This window comes from Sphaeramia orbicularis, chromosome 1, assembly GCF_902148855.1.
Source record: "Sphaeramia orbicularis chromosome 1, fSphaOr1.1, whole genome shotgun sequence".
Lineage (NCBI taxonomy): Eukaryota > Metazoa > Chordata > Actinopteri > Kurtiformes > Apogonidae > Sphaeramia > Sphaeramia orbicularis.
This window is the reverse complement of record NC_043957.1, coordinates 7,483,194-7,503,205: the sequence shown is the minus strand read 5'-3', so window position 1 is coordinate 7,503,205 and position 20,012 is coordinate 7,483,194.

The following is a 20,012-nucleotide window of genomic DNA, read 5'->3' as shown; positions in this document are numbered from 1 at the left end:
CCGGGGCCAGGTCGCCGGGGTAACAGTCTAAGCAGGGATGCCCAGACTTCCCTCTCCTCAGACTCCTCCTCCTGCTCTTCTGGGGGGATGCTGAGGTGTTCCCAGTCCAGCCCACAGACATAGTTTCTCCAGGGTGTCCTAGGTCTTCCCTGAGGCCTCCTCCCAGTGGGACATGCCCGGAACACCTCCCCATGGAGGCGTTCAGGAGGCATCCAAAACAGATGCCCGATCCACCTCAGCTGGCCCCTCTGGATGTGGAGGAGCAGGGGCTCTACTCTGAGCTCCTCCCTGGTGACTGAGCTCCTCCCCCTATCCCTAAGGGTGCGCCCAGACACCCTACGGAGGAAACTCATTCGACCGCTTGTATCTGGGATCTTGTCCTTTTGGTCCTGACCCAAAGCTCATGACCGTAGTTGAGGGTAGGAATGTAGACTGACCAGTAAATCGAGAGCTTCTCCTTTCGGCTCAGCTCCTTCTTCACCACAACCGACCGATACAACGACCGCATCACTGCAGATGCTGCACCGATCCACCTGTCAATCTGACGCTCCATCCTTCCCTCACTCGTGAACAAGACCCCAAGATACTTGAACTCCTCCATTTTTCAGATGCTTTTTTTTCCCCCAACCTTTGTTTATTTGGAGTTTTATAGAAACTGGGCAATACAAACACTGTATCATATGTGACATCATTTGAAAATAAATTGTTGCACAATTTCCTTTTTTTTTTTTTTTTACATGCAAACAAACCCAAGAACAAGAACAACAAGTACACCAACCTTCTCCATTAACAAAAACAAACAAACAAACAAACAAAAAACAAACAAAACAAAGCACACACACACACACACACACACACACAAAAAAGCCAAAAAAACTAAACAAACGATAAAAAGGTCTTGAAAGGTTCACATTTAGAATATTGGTGCGTTATGTGTTACACAAGGTGCATTACTGAATAGAAAAAACAAAGAAGAGGACCAGGTGGAAAAATTACCATAAAGGTCAATCTGGAACAAAGGGGAAATTTGTTTTCCTGACTCGCTGAAACAAAGGATTCCAGATTTGTGAAAATTTATCAGCAGAGGCATAAAGTGTCATTCTAACTTTTTTCCAATTTGAGAAAATACAGGACGTCTCTGAGCCAGTGAATAAAGGAATGCTTTTTAAACAATGATAAAGAAGATGTTGATTGAAGTTCAGGTCGTAGATTATTCCACAGATTTGGTCTACAACATTTCAGAAAATACTGACCGCCAGAAGTTCGGCAGTACGGAAGATCAAATTTAATCGAAAATCGTGTAGGATAATTGTGAATAACAGAGGACAACATAAAGAAATTCTGAAAAACTTTGGGAAGAATATGAGTTAAGTGACCATATTTGTACATGAGGACACAAGTCTGGTAAACGTTCACATCAAAAACTGTGAGAAGTTAGAATTTTTTGAAAAGAGGAGCAGATTTCAATTTTCCAATTAGTATTTCATTAATTGTGTGTGGATGTCTTTGATTTTCAGTTTCGGACAGATGTTGTCAAATGGCTGTGACTCCGTTGACCCTGACCTCAGGCTAATGCTGGGACTAAAGCTGCGTTCCAGGCCAGTTTTGGAACCTGTAAGTTACGACTTCAAACCACGACTCATGACTTTGTAACGTTCCAGGCAAGTCACGCCAAATTGCCTGAGTGCAAGGAATTGTGGGAGTTAGATGTAAACAAACCAGCATGGTGGACCGTACGTTATGTTCATTTATAGTCATTTCTATCCCAGAGGTGTTTGTTCTTTGCTTATTTGAGGGAAACAGAGGAGGAAAAATGGCGTATAAGGCAAGAGAAGCTGTTGTAGCTTTTATGTTATTTGTATATTTGGATTCGTATTTAGTATTAATTTAATCTTGCACTCATTGGACTGAAAACTAGCTAACACTAGAGCAGCAGCTGATTATGCAGAACATTTGCAGATAAATAACGTCAGAACAATACCTTGTTTTAATGAACAATCAACATAAACACCACATCCATGGGGGGGGCGCCATTGCTACGTGACATCAGAACTCAGAACTGGGAGAACATGGATCTAGTGCGAGTTCACGGGTGGGAAGTCACAGGTTTGACTGACATTCCAGAGCGTTTTCACCGGTAGAAGGCTGGAAAAACAGGAGTTACAGGTGGACTGGAATGCAGCATAAAGCCGGACTTGAGCCCTGCTTCACCTCCTGAACCGCCATCACTCAACATTAATGCTGTGACTGACGGATGAGTGATGGCAACAAAAAGTCCCTCCAACACAAATCTCACCTGTGTCGGTGGCGTTGGTCTGACCTGACTTCTGTTCAAGCCCTAAACCATGGAACTGTGTTACTTTGACAACAATTGTATTGACATTTGTCAAAGTTGTGTGTGATAAAGTGATTTAAAAGCCTTAGCGTAAGCATGTTTCCTCTGTCGTCTGACTGGTGGAAAAAAAGGCAAATGCAGCAGGTCATTGAACTGTTGAAACAAACGCTGATTCAGCAGAACTCCAGTTAGAACACAGCAAGAAAAAAACACAAACAGTCTTTGGCCACATTCAGAAGGTGAAATAGAATCTACTCCATTCAGTCACATCATGATATAATGAACAGTTTCAGCAGATTTTACACTAAAGGTGTTTTATTCTGAGACTTTTTTGCACTTTGAGATTCTTTTAAAAGGCTCTAAACGAGGAAATGATGTGGTTGAATACGTTTTAAGTCAGTTTCACTATATATATATATATATATATATATATATATATATATATATATATATATATATATATATATATATATATATATAATATATATATATATATATATATATATATATATTGTTGGTACCTGGTCTATATTTGTCCTGCTTGGTACCTGGTCTGTATCTGTCCTGGTTGGTACCTGGTCTGTATCTGTCCTACTTGGTACCTGGTCTATATTTGTCCTGCTTGGTACCTGGTCTGTATCTGTCCTGGTTGGTACCTGGTCTGTATCTGTCCTACTTGGTACCTGGTCTATATTTGTCCTGCTTGGTACCTGGTCTGTATCTGTCCTGGTTGGTACCTGGTCTGTATTTGTCCTGGTTGGTACCTGGTCTGTATCTGTCCTGGTTGGTATCTGGTCTATATTTGTCCTGCTTGGTACCTGGTCTATATTTGTCCTGCTTGGACTAAGTATCTGTGCTCAAACTCTGACTTCAGCACATTTCTTTGGTTGCCTCATTATTTAATAACAGTGAAATTGTAGCTCTTATTGTTCCATTCAGAACTCCGGCGGTGACAAAGGAACGTGACAGTTCAGGTCTAATCTTACAGTGAAAAAGCGCAGCGGGCCATCTCGTGTTAGGAACCTCATTTCCTTTGTGCTCTCTGAATCAACTCCCAAATCTATTTAATTAAATCATGTATAATTCAGAACACAATTACAGCCCCACGTGTTTGTAGCAGACACTAGTGCTGTAGTCGGCATTCCGCTGCGTACAAAGGCAGCGCATGCAGGAACTGCCCCGGCAGCACATACACTTTTCATTACATCAGTAATGAAGCTGCAAATGTCTGTGGGACGAACGAGCAGCGACAGCGACGAGCGATGAGCGACCAGGACACAAAGAGCAGCGGCAGTTTGGGTGGAAAGAGTCCCAACGGCAGGAAAGACTGGACACACACAAGGATGGAAGACCCACAGACCCACTGACACAAACACACACACATATATATGTATTAGGCCTGTAACAGTCCACATACCGAACCGACCCGTTTCAGTACACACCTGTTGGGTCCACAGTTGTACTGAAACAGCACAGTACGAGAAAAAGAAAAAGGAACTAGAGACGTTGTTCGATGCGGAACTTTAAATCCACGCAAGTTCCACACGGACATATTGACACATTGACCTGAAATATGAAATAGCAGCTGATATAAGGTTAAAAAACAACAAATCTGATGTGAACCTGGAAGGAAGAGACTGAAGGCCCTCCACCATCATTACAGTCCTGTTTGGATCAGTTCAGGTTCAGGTCAAAGACAACAATGAGGAAAATATTTTTGGTCCCCACAGCGTGAGTGGGGACCCACGTCCATGATGCTGTACCCACAATGGGATAAAGACAAGTACACACATACACACACCTAAACAGTTTATTCTCTGTCCTAAAATAAATAATTAGATTAATTTTATTGTCAGTGTTTCTCTTCTGTTTGTTTAAACAGAATACCAGTTTACTCTCTTGTTAATGTTGCTCTTCATGTGAAATTTTTTTGTTGTTGTTGTTTGTTGACTGACAGATGACAGACTGACTGAATGATTTTATAACTGACGGAACTGTGATTAAAATTTTGTTCTTTGTTCAAAACTACCTTTCAGGGCAAAGTGCAATACTAATGTTTCAAATACATTTAATAATATTTTATTTATTTTATTTTCTGTTTGATTTATAGCAGCGGAATCATATTATTCCTGTTTTTCTATATTATATTGTCTCCAAAAATTTGGGGGGAAAATGTTAAAAAATTCATAATAAATGCATTAAAGACATTTAGAGGGGTTTTCTTTTGTTCTGTACTGAACCGAAAAAAAAAAAAAAAAGAACTGTAGATTTGAAAACCAAAAACGAACCGAACCAAAAATTTTGTGTACCATTACAGGCCTAATACATATATATATATATATATATATATATATATATATATATATATATATATATATATATATATATATATATATATATATACACAGGGTGGGGAAGAAAAATTTACAATATTTTGAGGCAGGGATTGAAAGACAGTGTATGACCAATTAGTTTATTGAAAGTCATGAGAATTTATTTGCCACAAGAAAATTTACATAATAGAAAATGTTTTCATTCTGTGTCCTCCTTCTTTCTCAATAACTGCCTTCACACGCTTCCTGAAACTTGTGCAAGTGTTCCTCAAATATTCGGGTGACAACTTCTCCCATTCTTCTTTAAAGGTCCTGTATTATGCTATTTTTCAGTCACGTCATATAGGTCTCAGAAGCCCAAAAACATAGTATTTAAGTTTGTTCGCCCCAAAATCATCCTTTTTTCGGAGTTTCAGCGGTCGAAAAAGTCCCTCTCACCAGCCCTCCTAAGAACAGGCCGTTTCTGGGCCTGCTTCCGGGTATGCAAATGAACGCATCTGTCCACGCCCACTCCCCCTCCCCTCTCTGGGAGAGGACGCGGCTTCCGCTAGCGGTACTACGCGCTAATGTTGACTGTGAAGCCATGGCTCTGTCGTCTCCAATACACATGTCTCAGACAGAACGTCTTTCCAAACACTGGCTTTCTTTGCCTTGAGGCGTGATTGAGCCCCGACGGAAAACGGCGGTGTTGTGTTGGGTTCATGGACCTGACATGGAAAGACGCCTGCCGCCACTAATGCAGGCAGCTGCTAACAAGCTTGATGCTAACTATACTGATGCCAACCACAAAAGGCCCGTGTTCAAAGTAGTTCTGTTGAATGTCTCTTGATATTATCAGCTCTTGCATGTTAACGGGGACGCAAACGTTAGCAGCAGTAACTGAGCTATGTTAGCTGCCATGCTAACATTAGACGTACACATCAACACCCACCAGCTTATCCGTAATGTAGGGTTATGCAGTAAAGATACAAAAAAATGATAAGAACTTACATCTCCCACACTTGTACTTGGGTCACGAAGCGTTGGTACTGCGTCCTTCTGGATTCGGAGTCTTTGTGCTAAGCCGCAGCTGTATGGGCCCATGTTAAAAAACACTCGTCCGTGAAGTGCCGGGGACACACATACAAGCGTTTGGGAATGTTGTTTGGTCCATGACCATCACAGATAGAATCCAGACACTTTTTACGGAGAGGCTCGGAAGTGGGGAGCAAAAATAAACTATCGTGTTGGTGTGTGCAGCCAACAACACCACAACTTGCGTGTCTCGCCTTCGCCATGTTTGTTGTCAAAGAGGTACTTTGCCAGGGCGGGGCTCGCTTTGCCAGGGTGGGGGCACAGTCAGGGGGAGGAGTTAAATCCGCTTATGTCGTCATAACGGAGCCAACTCAAACTCGGCCGTTTGAGCAGGCATTTTCACAAAATGTGGTGTAGCAAGGCAGGGAGGAAACAGACAGTTTTCATATTCTAACCTCATAATGTGGCTACTGCAACACACACTACTGTAAGAAAACTGTCACAAAGTCAGATTTGCATAATACGGGACCTTTAATAGTATCTTCCAGACTGTCTCGTAATAGTTTTGCTCATAGTCATTCTCTTCTTTCCATTATAAACAGTCTTTATGGACACTCCAACTATTTTTGAAATCTCCTTTGGTGTGACGAGTGCATTCAGCAAATCACACACTCTTTGACGTTTGCTTTCCTGATTACTCATATGGGCAAAAGTTTCTGAAAAGGTATGGATAATAGTGTTAGGTATGATTATGACATCAATATATGTTTGGTTTCAAAACAATTGACGTAGTGCCTGCTGAGAAAAAACAACTAAATGTTCATTGTAAATTTTGCTTCCCCACCCTGTATATATATATATATATATATATATACATATATATATATATGTATATATATATATATATATATATATATACATATATACACACAACACACACACACACACACACACATATATATATATATATATATATATATATATATATATATATATATATATATATATATATATATATATATATATATATATATATGTACACACATAGAAATCCCACCCTGGTTATTAGATTGAAATGCGTGTTGTTCCTAACTGGCTCCTGTTTGGACTCGTCTTAAATCTGCTGCAGTCTGAACCTGAGGAAACTGAAAAAACAAAAACAGCCTGAGCTTCTACTGTCCACAATCAAACAACAACATTTCAACTTCACCACTTTCTTTACTCATTTACATTTTCCATCCCATCCCTTTTTTTCCTCCTGATTTTGGGGATAAAGACGAGAAACCCAATTAATTGATGAATAATAATGAGGTTGTTTCAGCTGGGTTTGTGCTCGGCCCTTGTCGTTCTCCTTAATCTTCCTTTCTTTCACACCTTTTTCCTGTGATGGGCTGCAGGAGAACCTCAGCTGATGAGCTGCAATGATGATGATGCGACCTTTGCCACATCTGAGTAGATGAATCAGAGACCATCAGAGTCGGGGTGACCCTCATTTGCCCCCCTCCCTCCGCCGTCCCCTAACAGAACAGCTGATGCCCAGGTATCTGCAGCCTAATGTGATTCCAGTTCTACACATGCACACAATAGCACAGGGAAAATGAGGCCGTTCTCCAAATGGCCGTGTAGGTTGGCAGAGCGCTCTTCCTCTAGTCAGCGGCATTTTGTCAAATTCAGATTGAATCGACGCTGTTGTGCTCACACAGGCGATTAGGGAAAATAGGCTGCGGTTGAGCATGTGGCGGTGGAAGCGCTCTATAGAACCACTGTCTGGGATTGGACTCATAAGCCTTAAAGGTTATGTGACTCTTCAAATTAATGGCGAATCTGTATGAAAGTATGCCAGCTATGGGAGCACTGCTGCCTCCACAAGAGTGAAACCGTTTCATTTCAGATACGCAGGATATTTCCAGCCACTTGATTTATTGTAAAACAAACAGAGCAGCAAGAAAACCTCGACAAGAACTTAATCCATGGAACGTAACTCCTGCTGTTCTGGTTCCAGCTGCCACTGTCGTATATGCTTTTTATCCTTCTGTCCAAAATAATGAGAAGTCGCTGCATAATGTACATTTGGAGCTCTTTCTGCATTTCCAGTGCCAACACATTCATTTTTTCACACCATGGTGGATCCAGCCGCTGCCACAGTCTGAATGTGGAGTCCTTCTGTGTTTGGAGGAACCGTGCTGATGCAGCCCCAGTGGTCTGATGGGAACCCCAGCTAGGGATGGAACGATTACCGGTATAACGATAAACGGCGGTAAAATTGCAAACCGTTAGTATTACCATTTAAATTCTAATTATCATGATAACCGTGTTTGATTACCGCACTTTTCCGGACAAAACCCGTGTGTAAAGATCTGCTTTTATATCAGACATTTGAGTAGAGTTTTAATTTATTACAATTTTAATTGTATATACCTAGTATTTGGAACCAGTATTCACTTTTAATGTCTCTGAAAGGTTCATTAAGCATCTGTGTGTTATTTATGCAATAAATTATATACATTTTTCAAATCGGATTTTAAATATTTTTTGTGTGTGTTTTTTGTCCTTTTATGTTTTTATAGTAGGTTAAAGTGAAAAAAATAATAGACAGATGATATAGATGAAGTTGTGCTGAAAAAAAAAAAGATCCCAAACATGGGTATAGTAAAGTTTGTTTATATAGTATATAAAGGCAAAATCAAAAGGACTGAAAAATGGCCAAAATAGGCTCAGACCACTAAGGGTTAATATTTGAATGTCTCTGCAACAGAAGGTACATTGTGTCAATTATTTTATTTGGGTTTTTTTGTGGGGGTTTTTTTTGTGGGTTTTTTTTCCAAAATACAACTTGATTAAATTATTTCAGTGTGTGTATTAGCACTTTTTGAACATTCCGAGCACAATTTCAACAATGCCACGATAATAATGATAACCGTGATAATTTTGGTCACAATCAGGGGCGGCACCAAGAGGGGGCATGGGGGGGCAAATGCCCCCCCAGTCACAACCTTTGCCCCCCCCAGTTGCCCCCCCACCCAGATTTGGGCAAATCTTTGGGAAAATTCAGGCTACGAAGAAATATGAAAAATCTGTCAATGAATGCGTACATAACACATTTTGATACACTTATAATACAACCAGGCAGACAGCCCCCCCCCCATGCACACATCTATAGAGGGTTCTCTCAAAGGTCAGCTGGTCACTGTCCAAAGCCCCACTGCTGCCTGCTTGTGGGTGCTGCTTATCAGTTGTGTGGTGACAGCTTACAATGACCAGGCTTACACTGTGTCTTCATATACCAGCTCAGGACCTGTGTGACAGAGGTGACCTCCAAGAGGTCAGAAGAACCAGCACTGTGGCTGGAGCAGTTTTACTGTCCTCACCCAGCAGAAATCCAATGTTTTCTATACAAGCTCTGGATATAGGTATGTACACACACACACACACACACACACACACAACACAACATATATATATATATATATATATATATATATATATATATATATATATATATATATATATATATATATTGCAGCCGCTAAAGCGCAAAGCGTTAATTTTGTGCTATGCACAAAATTTTTTTGTCTGCCCCCCCAACATTTTCTTTGCCCTCCAGTTTCCCCCTACTTTTAAAATCCTGGTGCTGCCACTGGTCACAATAACCGTGATATGAAATTTTCATATGGCTACGTTCCTAACCCCAGCCCATAGAACTATTTCTGTTCTGGACTGTAGAACCCATGGGCATTTTTAGCCCATTTTTGGGGGTGCTGAAGTGCCCCTAAATTGATTCTCAGCACCCCTAAAATATTTGAAGGTTGCTGAAATTTTACTTTTTTCTTGTTTACTTTATGTCCATTCTTAACATGCTAGAAAAATGTCAGAACCATATGCAGTAATATGCTGAAACGTAATATTTCAACAACAAAAATACAGCACCCCCCACCCATCTAGTCTTGAAAATGGTTTGATCCACTACACACTGAGAAGCTGCTGTTGTGTCTGTGCATGTGTTCATATTAAAGACAAGGTGATACTGTCTTTATCTGACTGGATGAGCATTAATTCCTATTGTGTGTGTGTGTGTGTGTGTGTGTGTGTGTGTGTGTGTGTGTGTGTGTGTGTGTGTGTGTGTGTGCAGACAGGAACATCTGATTGTTTTTAAAAAAAAAAAAAAAAAAAAAGAACCAGATTTAGTTAAGAGTGTTAGATCAACTTGTGTAACCTCATTTTCCACAGCAACCACATACTCTGTTACAATGATGTTGTCAGGTGAATAAATGTACCAGTTTATATTTCTTATTCGATATAAAACACGTTGTTTGATTGTTCGCCTTTTGGTTAAAGAACAAAGAGAGAGAGGAGAGAAGAGACACTGAACATATACACTGGTCTACAGTTTATTAGAAATAATCTGCCTCATATTAAATCTGCTAAATGTTACATATTTTAATCAGATTAATTGGAAAACAAATGACAAAAGTGCTGCTTTGCTGATGTTTTGATGGTATATGATAAAGTGTTATCCCACCAGTGGCAGCTGCTCGTCTTTCAGACAGGGGAAGCTCATTGTCGGCTTACATCAAAAAAATTGTTGGGTTATTTAAACATAAATTCGGCCCTCCATTCCATTAGCATTGTCTGCCATCATGTGCATCTTGCTCGATAGTGAGTTCACTCCGACCTAGCAAACAGTATGATTGATTTAACTATCTACAAAATGATATTAAACTCAGGCAAGAAATGATTAAATTATGTAACTGGAACAAGAAAACATTGAAGTTATGTTAAATTGAAACAAGGAAGTACAATAAGTGTGTTTTATTTACAGCGCAAGAAATGAACAAGTAATGTGGTAGTGGTTTCTCTCTTTCACAGCAGAATGTGTGACGGTATTAAACTGAACTGTGTCAGTGAAGGAGTAGATCTCAAAATAGCTGTCAATCAAACCGGATTCAGCCTTTTGCCCGATCCTCCAATCAGCACGTGGAAGCACAGCGTCCAGCCCGGCCGAGCTCCGCCCACAGCTCCATTCACCCCTAAAGACACCAAGCGTCCGGGGGCGGGACAACATCGTGGCATTTATCCAATTACTGTCCAGTTTTGAGGCAGTGAATAAAACAGTTCCACTCAGTCCCATTGAAGTGCATGGACGCTGAGCGTCTACGGACAAATGCACTGAGCAGAGATCGAATGAGGAAACAGAGACACGGGAATGGAGGAGAAGTGAACAACATCCAGTCTGATGATTCGTGATAAAGCTGATTCTGAACGAACTCACCTGTGAGATGAACGTGTTCTAACACATTTGTAGTTAATGAAATGTCAACACAACCGAACAGATTTGACCATTTAATTTGAGTCATTTTAGGGGAAGCCGGCTTCCACTGCAGTCTGAGAGAAATCGCCTCTGCATTCCACATATGTATTGGTTTATCAGGTTTGATCAGATTTAATGGTTTAGTCACAGAGTTTCTCATACCCATAAAATGTTATGCTTTTCTTTCACAAATGTGGGAACGATGGTCTGAAATTGCATTAAAATGTACAAAACAATGAAATTTCTCTTGCCTGGGCAGCCAGCACTCTGGGTGCTCAGCCCCCCCGAACCTCTGATCCTAGAATGGCCCCTGGTAGAACCCTTTCTGTTCTGGACAGTAGAACCCTTTCTGTTCTGGACAGTAGAACCCTTTCTGTTCTGGACAGTAGAACCCTTTCTGTTCTGGACAGTAGAACCCTTTCTGTTCTGGACAGTAGAACCCTTTCTTATTCGTTTGCTTGTATCCAGTCCTTCTCTGTTTTGTGGAACTGTGCTAATGCAGCCCCAGTGGTCTGATGGGAACCCCAGCCCCATTACTAACAATTACACCGGGTGTGTGACGAGCAGCAACGACTTGGAAGCTGCCTGTGAAAACAGTTATTTTCCCATTAACCGATCCAGCGCATTATCAACCCAAAGCTGGCTGTGCTCCGACGAACGCGCCATCAAACATCTGCAGAAGAAACAATACAATTATAGAAGCCATCTGGAACCAGAACGCAGGAGAATAGATATGATTAACACCAACACAAACAGACGGCAAAGTGTTAGATTGCTGTTCGACAAGCACATAATCAGATGAAAAGGCCTCGTCTAATTATCAAAGTCTGCATTAGCACACACCAAGAACAGCCTCCAATCGGACAGGAGCACCGGGGTCATGTGACTCCATCCTCAAGGGCGGGGGCTGTGGTAGAGGTCTGTAGAGGTCTGTAGTGGCCTGTAGTGGTCTGTCCTCATGGGGGTTGTGTTTCTGTAGTGGTCTGTAGTGGCCTCTATCACCACAACCACAATCATATGTTGGTGCAGAGGAGTTCAGGTTAAGGTTAGTGACTGAGGACTGAAGCTGACGTGGAACCCACATACCTTTGTTTACCTCCATGGACGTGGAACCCACATACCTTGGTTTCCTTGGGGTCTAGTTCCAGGGTTCTGGTGTGACCACAGTCCTTTCTAGCCACAGTGTTATAAATAAATGCAGCTGAACAGGTCTGTGAATTACTGGAAGGAGGAGGAGTTGATTTATTCTCCCTCTAAGCTGATTACTATGCAGCAAATGTGAGTTATGATCATTAATTTACATGAGGATATTGAGCAGTTTATGAATTTCCCAGATGAGCTGAATGAGCAGAGACTATAAGAAGAATGTTACTTAAGTATTGAAGGGTCAATTCAACCTGACTTTAATACACTGTAAAAAATATCACTGAATAGGTGTTTTGTCCACGTGGGGCTCAGACGGTGTTGACTCTGGTTTGTCTCTGTCATGACTTGAAGTCTGTTTTTGGTGGGTTCTCTTCACTGTAAGACCAGATAAGTTGAGTTTACGTAAAAAATCTCAGATAACTTGTTGCCTTAAAAAATGTAAGTAATGAGTAATGAAAACTTGAGTGTATTAAACTTAAACGCTTGATTTGAATGGAATTGCTATTTTAAGTACAACAAACTAAATGCCAAGTTAATTTAACTCAAATTTTGTTGGAATGTCAGTTGTTTTGTAGAATCATTAACTCATTAATCATTAATATCATCAGTTCATTGGACTCAGTTCCAAGTTGATTTAGCCCTTTTATGCATAATAGTTACTCCAGTGGACAGTTATTCTACAGCTGTTCTCTTGTGTACTTTATTTTATATGTATATTATATTTTGATATTTTGTAGTTTTTTTTTTTCATATCAGCCAACACAGTGAACGCTCATGCATCATCCCTAACACTGCAATTCATACCATTACTGTAACTTTGCTGTTGTTGATAAATCTGATCTACCCTAACATGTTTGAGTGTAAATCAGTTAGGCTGTAATTAACAGGTTTTTATTTATTTATTTATTTATTTTTTGTTTTTTTTTGGGGGGGGGGGGGGGTTAAACAGGTTTTCTTTTGCATATTATCTCCATGAATGAGTAATAACTAGTATTAGAATATGTTAAAATGTGAGAAAACATCAGATTAGCAGCATTAAACATTTTTATTTCATTGTTTTCATATCATTTTCTGATATTGGGTTTTAAATACTTGTTTCTTTGCTTCAAGAATATAATGCATGGTGTAGCACAGCCATTTTTGTAAATCCATGAAAAAAAAACAAACAACTCAATTGTATTGTTTTTTCATGCCTAAGGAGGAATAAAAACACTCAAAAAACCCCAAAAACTCAACTAGAGTTCTCATAATTCATGCATGAAAGGGTTAAATTAAAACCTTTTGCAATGTAAAGTGCTTTGTATAATTATTCAACTTAAAATATTGTAGCGTGGATGGAAGTTAGACAGGAAGTTAGCTCAAAGTAATTTGCCAGAACAGGAAGTGCTTTTAGGTTGGCCAAACATTAACATTTCCATCAAACAAGAACAAGTGTATCTGAACAGTAAATCCATAGTTCTTCCTATGGTTCTAAGTCATGGTGCAGCTGTACAAAAATTAAAAAAAACAAACACAAACAGGCCAATAAATACTGACATACACACATTCAGTCCAAATTAACACTAACAGCACAACCCCGCTGAACCCCTGCACAGAAAAAGAACACATTTACACCAACATGAACAATACCCACAATGCAATGCACAGATAAAAAAGGGTGCAGTCAGGACTAAAACTGAGTGATTTAAATCCTTTCAACTGAAACTGTTTCATACTTTCGACTATGTCTACAAACTAATAGAGTATACTGAACATTTTATAGTAATGGAATAAAACTGAAATCATTTAAGTACATTGGAATTAAAGCATTTTAGTAAAATACAAAGCCTTACAGTGTTCCCTGTCAGTCACCGTACCTTTAACTGTATTTTTATCTTTATTTGTTCTTCCTTATTTTTTATTCTGTGTGTTTTCATTTGATTTGTTTTAGTGTCAGTAACGTCATTAAAGGGTGTTTAAACAGTTTAAACCCAGTCCATGTCTCTGTTAAAATATTATTATTATTATTATTATTATTATTATTATTATTATTATTATTATTATTATTATTATTATGAACCTTTATTTAGTCATGGAGCATCGCTGATATCCACCTTTGGGTTTTATGTTGCATGTTGTTCTTCAGTAGATGACAGACATGACCTGGTTATGTCCGTGCTCGGTGAAGTGGGGGGCGGGGGGGGGGCTGTGTGGGTTTTTTTTTTGTTTGTTTGTTTTTTTGAGCGTGGGGGGGGGGCAGTGTGAAAGCTGCCTTTGCCTTGGTAGATGAACTGTGGGGAGGTCCTCAGACAGTTCTGATCAAAGTTAGTGTTGACGTTGGCTTCTACACTGTTAGTTTCATAATGAGCAAAGGGGGATGGTCCAGAATATCCCCCCACCCTCCAACCCTGGGTTAGCCCAAACCCTAACCCTAACCCTTACCCTGAGTTAGCCCAAACCCTATTAAAAACTAAACTAAATTGAATATTTTTCTTTTGTAAAAAAAACAAAACAAAACAAAACAAAACAAAAAAAACTCTTGGCAAGCTGTTTTTTTTCTATTAAGCTAAAAAATAAGACAAATGTTGTAGAATTAAGGCTTTTTTCACTTTCTTGGAATCCCTTTTTTTGCAGTGCATCCTCATTTTCAAAGGGTTCTTTTCATCCCGTCCTGATGCGCTGGGGTTCTGTGTAAAACACTGATCATGTTCCCTCCAGAGTGCTTAGAACGTGACAAAAACTCAGGCACCAGACCCAAACCCGAACCCTCATGACCCTCCTCTGGGCTTCAGGTGTGACTGTCATTCAAGTCATTTCCATGAACTGTTTACATCCTTTGGTCCAGTTTCCAGGCAGTTGAACATCCTTTGGTCCAGTTTCCAGGCAGTTGAACATCCTTCGGTCCAGTTTCCATGCAGTTGAACATCCTTCGGTCCAGTTTCCAGGCAGTTGAACATCCTTCGGTCCAGTTTCCAGGCAGTTGAACATCCTTCGGTCCAGTTTCCAGGCAGTTGAACATCCTTCGGTCCAGTTTCCAGGCAGTTGAACATCCTTCGGTCCAGTTTCCAGGCAGTTGAACATCCTTCGGTCCAGTTTCCAGGCTGCTGAACAGCTGTTTGTCCTCAGCCTGTGTTTCCAAACTCTCCTACTGTTGGCTTTGCAGGTGTTTGTGTGGTTGTGGACAAAAGAGGAACACATTTAAACAGATGTATCTCAGTGTGATATCTCAGTGTGGTTTTAATGAATTCTACCACTTTAATCCAATTAAACCTCAACAGTTGGAGGGGCTGCTCAAATGATTTGTGTTTCCACTTATTGCGAAATGACTGCAAATCTGTGTGCAGGCCTTTGACAGAACTGGGGATCAATACCACGGACTCAGTCATTACTTTGCCAGGTGCTGACATTTCCAGATTTTTAAAAGCTTTTTTTTCGGACTAGGCCCATATTTGGACCATTCAGGCCACTCTTCATTGCCTTCACCTCCATAATATTATCCAACTCAATGAATAGAGATGGATCCATGAATGACGCTAATGGATATTTTGGCTCCAAAGGCTAATACATCAAATCAGAACAGCAAAGGACAAAAGGACAGTATGGGCCTGGGAACCACTGCAGGATTATTAGGAGGAATATAATATTAATAATAATAATAATAATAATAATAATAATAATAATAATAATAATAATAATAATTATTATTATTATTATTATTATTAATAATGACAATAATAATAAAGATTTTATATGTGTATATATATATATATATATATATATATATATATATATATATACACATACATATATATATATATATAAATTATTATTGTTATTGTCATTGATAACAATGATAATAAATATTATAGATAATATTTATTCATTCATTTATTTATTATTATTATTATTATTATTATTCATGACAATGATAATAATAATAAATGTTTTATATATCGTATTTCTTGTTGTTGTTAGGTAGTAAAATAAGGAAACTGTGTGTGTGTGTGTGTGTGTGTGTGTGTGTGTGTGTGTGTGTGTGTGTGTGCATGTGTGTGTCCTTTAATGGTACAAAAAGAAGACGGATTTGTGTTGTTGGAGTTAAATTATGGAATGACATAAACAGACATTTATAGACGTAGAATTCAATAAGGGTTTTCAAGACACTGGTTTATAAGATAGTTTTCGAGGGATATGAGCGAGAATGATTTTGATGGATTGATTGGTAGCATATTGATTGGTAGAATAAAACTGATTTTGATTTGAATGTATTGGAGGCGTATAGAAGCATTTGGCTTCAGTCTAAATCTGTTCAGTTTCAACAGAATTCACTTTCAGTCGACTTCAAATCCACCTCATTGATCGTCTGTTCTGTTTTATGGAAGATGACTGAATACAGTTCCACCTACAGTCTGGGCCCAGTACCTGCTTCTGTCAATGTGCTGAATGAAATAGAAAAGACATGAAAATGGATACAGACACATGACGTGTCTCAGAGTCAAGCAGTGAAATAGAACAGTATGAATGAACCAACAGAGCCCCAGTTAAAGACACTCAAACACATCCAACGTATCCAATGCATCCAACACATCCAATGCATCCAACACAACCAACACAACCAACACATCCAACGTATCCAATGCATCCAACGCATCCAATGCATCCAATGTATTCAATGCATTCAACACATCTAACGCAACCAACGCCATCAACGCAACCAACGTATCCAATGCATCCAACACATCCGACGCAACCAACGCATCCGACACAACCAACACATCTAACGCATCCAAGCTGGTTAGGAATGGATGGATGGATGGATGGATGGATGGATGGATGGATGGATGGATGGATGGATGGATGGATGGATAGATAGATAGATAGATAGATAGATAGATAGATAGATAGATAGATAGATAGATAGATAGATAGATAGATAGATAGATAGATAGATAGATAGATAGATAGATAGATAGATAGATAGATAGATAGATAGATAGATAGAGTCTCAAACAGAAGATCCTCCAAGGAACAGAACCACCATTGGTTCCAGTTCACCTCAGCCTCTGGATAAAGAACATGGATAGAACAAGACAAAAAAAGGTAGTCCAACAGGACTGAGGACAGACACAGGACAAAGGTAGTCCAACAGGACTGAGGACAGACACAGGACAAAGGTAGTCCAACAGGACTGAGGACAGACACAGGACAAAGGTAGTCCAACAGGACTGAGGACAGACACAGGACAAAGGTAGTCCAACAGGACTGAGGACAGACACAGGACAAAGGTAGTCCAACAGGACTGAGGACAGACACAGGACAAAGGTAGTCCCGTGACCCATTCAAGCTGTTGTACAAAGCTGTCAATCAAAGCCCAACACCAGAGACACAAAGACCTGGACTCGCCCTCAGATCTACTACAGATGAAATGTACAAAGTCCACCTTTAACACAAAAACCTCCTTTTCAGGTCTTTGCTGGTCTTAATGACATTTGAAGAACATTTGAAGTGCATTTAAGCTCCACGGGTACAGGCGGACATGAACACATTTCAAAACTCCTCTAATAATACGGTGGAGTTCGGCACTCATGCACTGCCATTGGTAAAACACCTGCACAAAAGACACTGAAGTGAGTTTAGAGTCAAATGTACAAGTGACAGTATCAATAAAATGAACAGAAAAGGGTTAAAAACATAACACAAGACAGGAATGTGGTCAACGTGCATAAATATGAAAAACACAAATAAATGTTCTGAACACAGGGAAAACCTGAGTAAATACTGAACTGATTTCAACAACAGAAGCATGTTTTCCGCTGCAGCTGCTGAAGAAAACCACAGAAGTGAAGAACAGCGTGTGCTAAAGTGGGTTTATTTTGGAGGTGTACTGAGCCCACTGAGCCATGAACACAACCAGAACATAAAGAGGACCAGGTCTGATCTGACTGGGAAGGTCCACCCTGGCCTCGGTCCTGGTCCTGACCCGTTCTAATCAATCATCACCTTGTTCCGGCTCCACCCACCACTAATGCTCTTCAGTTCCAGGGTCTGGACAGGCTGGTGATGACAGGACAGCCTGGACAGACTGGTGATGACAGGACTATTCATGGGACTTTTCCTGGAAAGGCGTGTGCACACACTTCTACTGTTGTTGGTCCTTTGAGCTTCTGCAGCGTTCTCACCTTTCCTGCAGGTTTTGTTATTTTCCAGCTGCTATTTTCCTCCATCTGACTTTTCTTTGATTATCATGAGCTGAGTTGTGTCTAAAGTTGTATCAGTCGTCACCCAGATGCACATCCTCAGAGCTGTCGTCTGAAACAGTCGACAACATCTGCCAATCGGACTGAAATAGATGCAAGTTCTGTTTGGTGCAGTCGACGCTGAATTTGTAACATGGTGAAAAACATAAGATAAGGACGGGGCTATAAAAACCTAAAGTCTAAAAATATTTAGTTTCTGTACAGAAAAAGTTTAAACAATGCTGTCCTGTAGAGCTGGCAAATTGGATCCCAAGACACCGAGTCTTTGAAGAGACTGGAATCCAACAAGTCCTGCCTGGTGGTTTTTAGGTCAGACACACAAATACAGCAAAACACCCATCTGCAAAACACCCATCTGCAAAATAGTGTCAAGAGCAGCACAAAGGCTGGTTTCTGCACATGGGTTTGAACTGCTAACAGATGCATTGTGGGTATTTGTCATTGTATTGGCTTTGAGTGAAGTCCGGTGGAGAACATGGAGCTGATGTTTGTGGACAGAAACACATTGATCATCATTCACTCACACATCAGCCTTCCAAGGGTTTCCACCAGTTCAGTCAAAACGGTTCAAATGTTTAATCAGATTAATCGCATGGTTGTTGTGCAGTAATTTCAATTAATCCCAATTAAATATTATGTATTTTTAATTTATATTAATTGTGTTTCATGTTCCATGAACAAACAGACTCATTAAAGAAGTGAATATATATGCACTTATATATATATATATATATATATATATATATATATATATATATATATATATATATATTAGGGGTGGGCAAGTTAACGCGTTATTACCGCGTTAACGCATTCATTAAATAACGCCGACAATTATTTTTTTTTTTTTATCTCACGTTAACGCCGTTTCATTATTGTTCTGCCTTTCAAGCAAGTCTTAGTTGAGTTATACATACGGACTCTTATTTTGAAACTCATGCTTTTATTCTGTCGGTCCACACACCGGTGCTGTGTGTATGTGCAGCTGCGAGGAGAACACCGGAGAACTTTACAAGTAATGCTGATGTTTAAGCTAATTTGTTTATGCAAGCAGTCGGAGATGGGTTGCTAGTTCTTGATGCAGGCTCATGCGAAGTTTATGTAAATTCATTGGTTGTGTTTAGGTCTAATATGTCAGCCTTTGAACTAACCTTTACTCATTTACGATGTGAATGTTGTATTAGCAGTCATTTTATCTCGATGCTAACTTGAATGGGAAAATCCATAGACATGCTAACGATTAGCATTTACAGGTTAATTAAAGATTTACAATGTCTTTTTATTCAGCAACAAAGGCTCACATCAGAGATATTTGATACTATTCATTCTTACAACTGAACATAAAATACTCACAGGCAAATGTTTTTGGGGCCAGACAAAAAAGAGTGAAAGAAACATGTGTGTTAGTTCTACGTCCGAACTGACTACGGTAACACGGAAAGGACAAAACATACGTTAGTGCCACTTATTCTGACCACTTCAGGGCCCCTTTTGCTTGCTTTGAACAACTGAACATCACATATTATTGGGCTTATTAGTATTAGTACTGATTAGCGGGCTTAAGATTCCTGCCAATCACTCACAACTGTAAATACACTGGTGGGGACATAAACATGTGTAAAAGTAGTGGTTTTTTACAT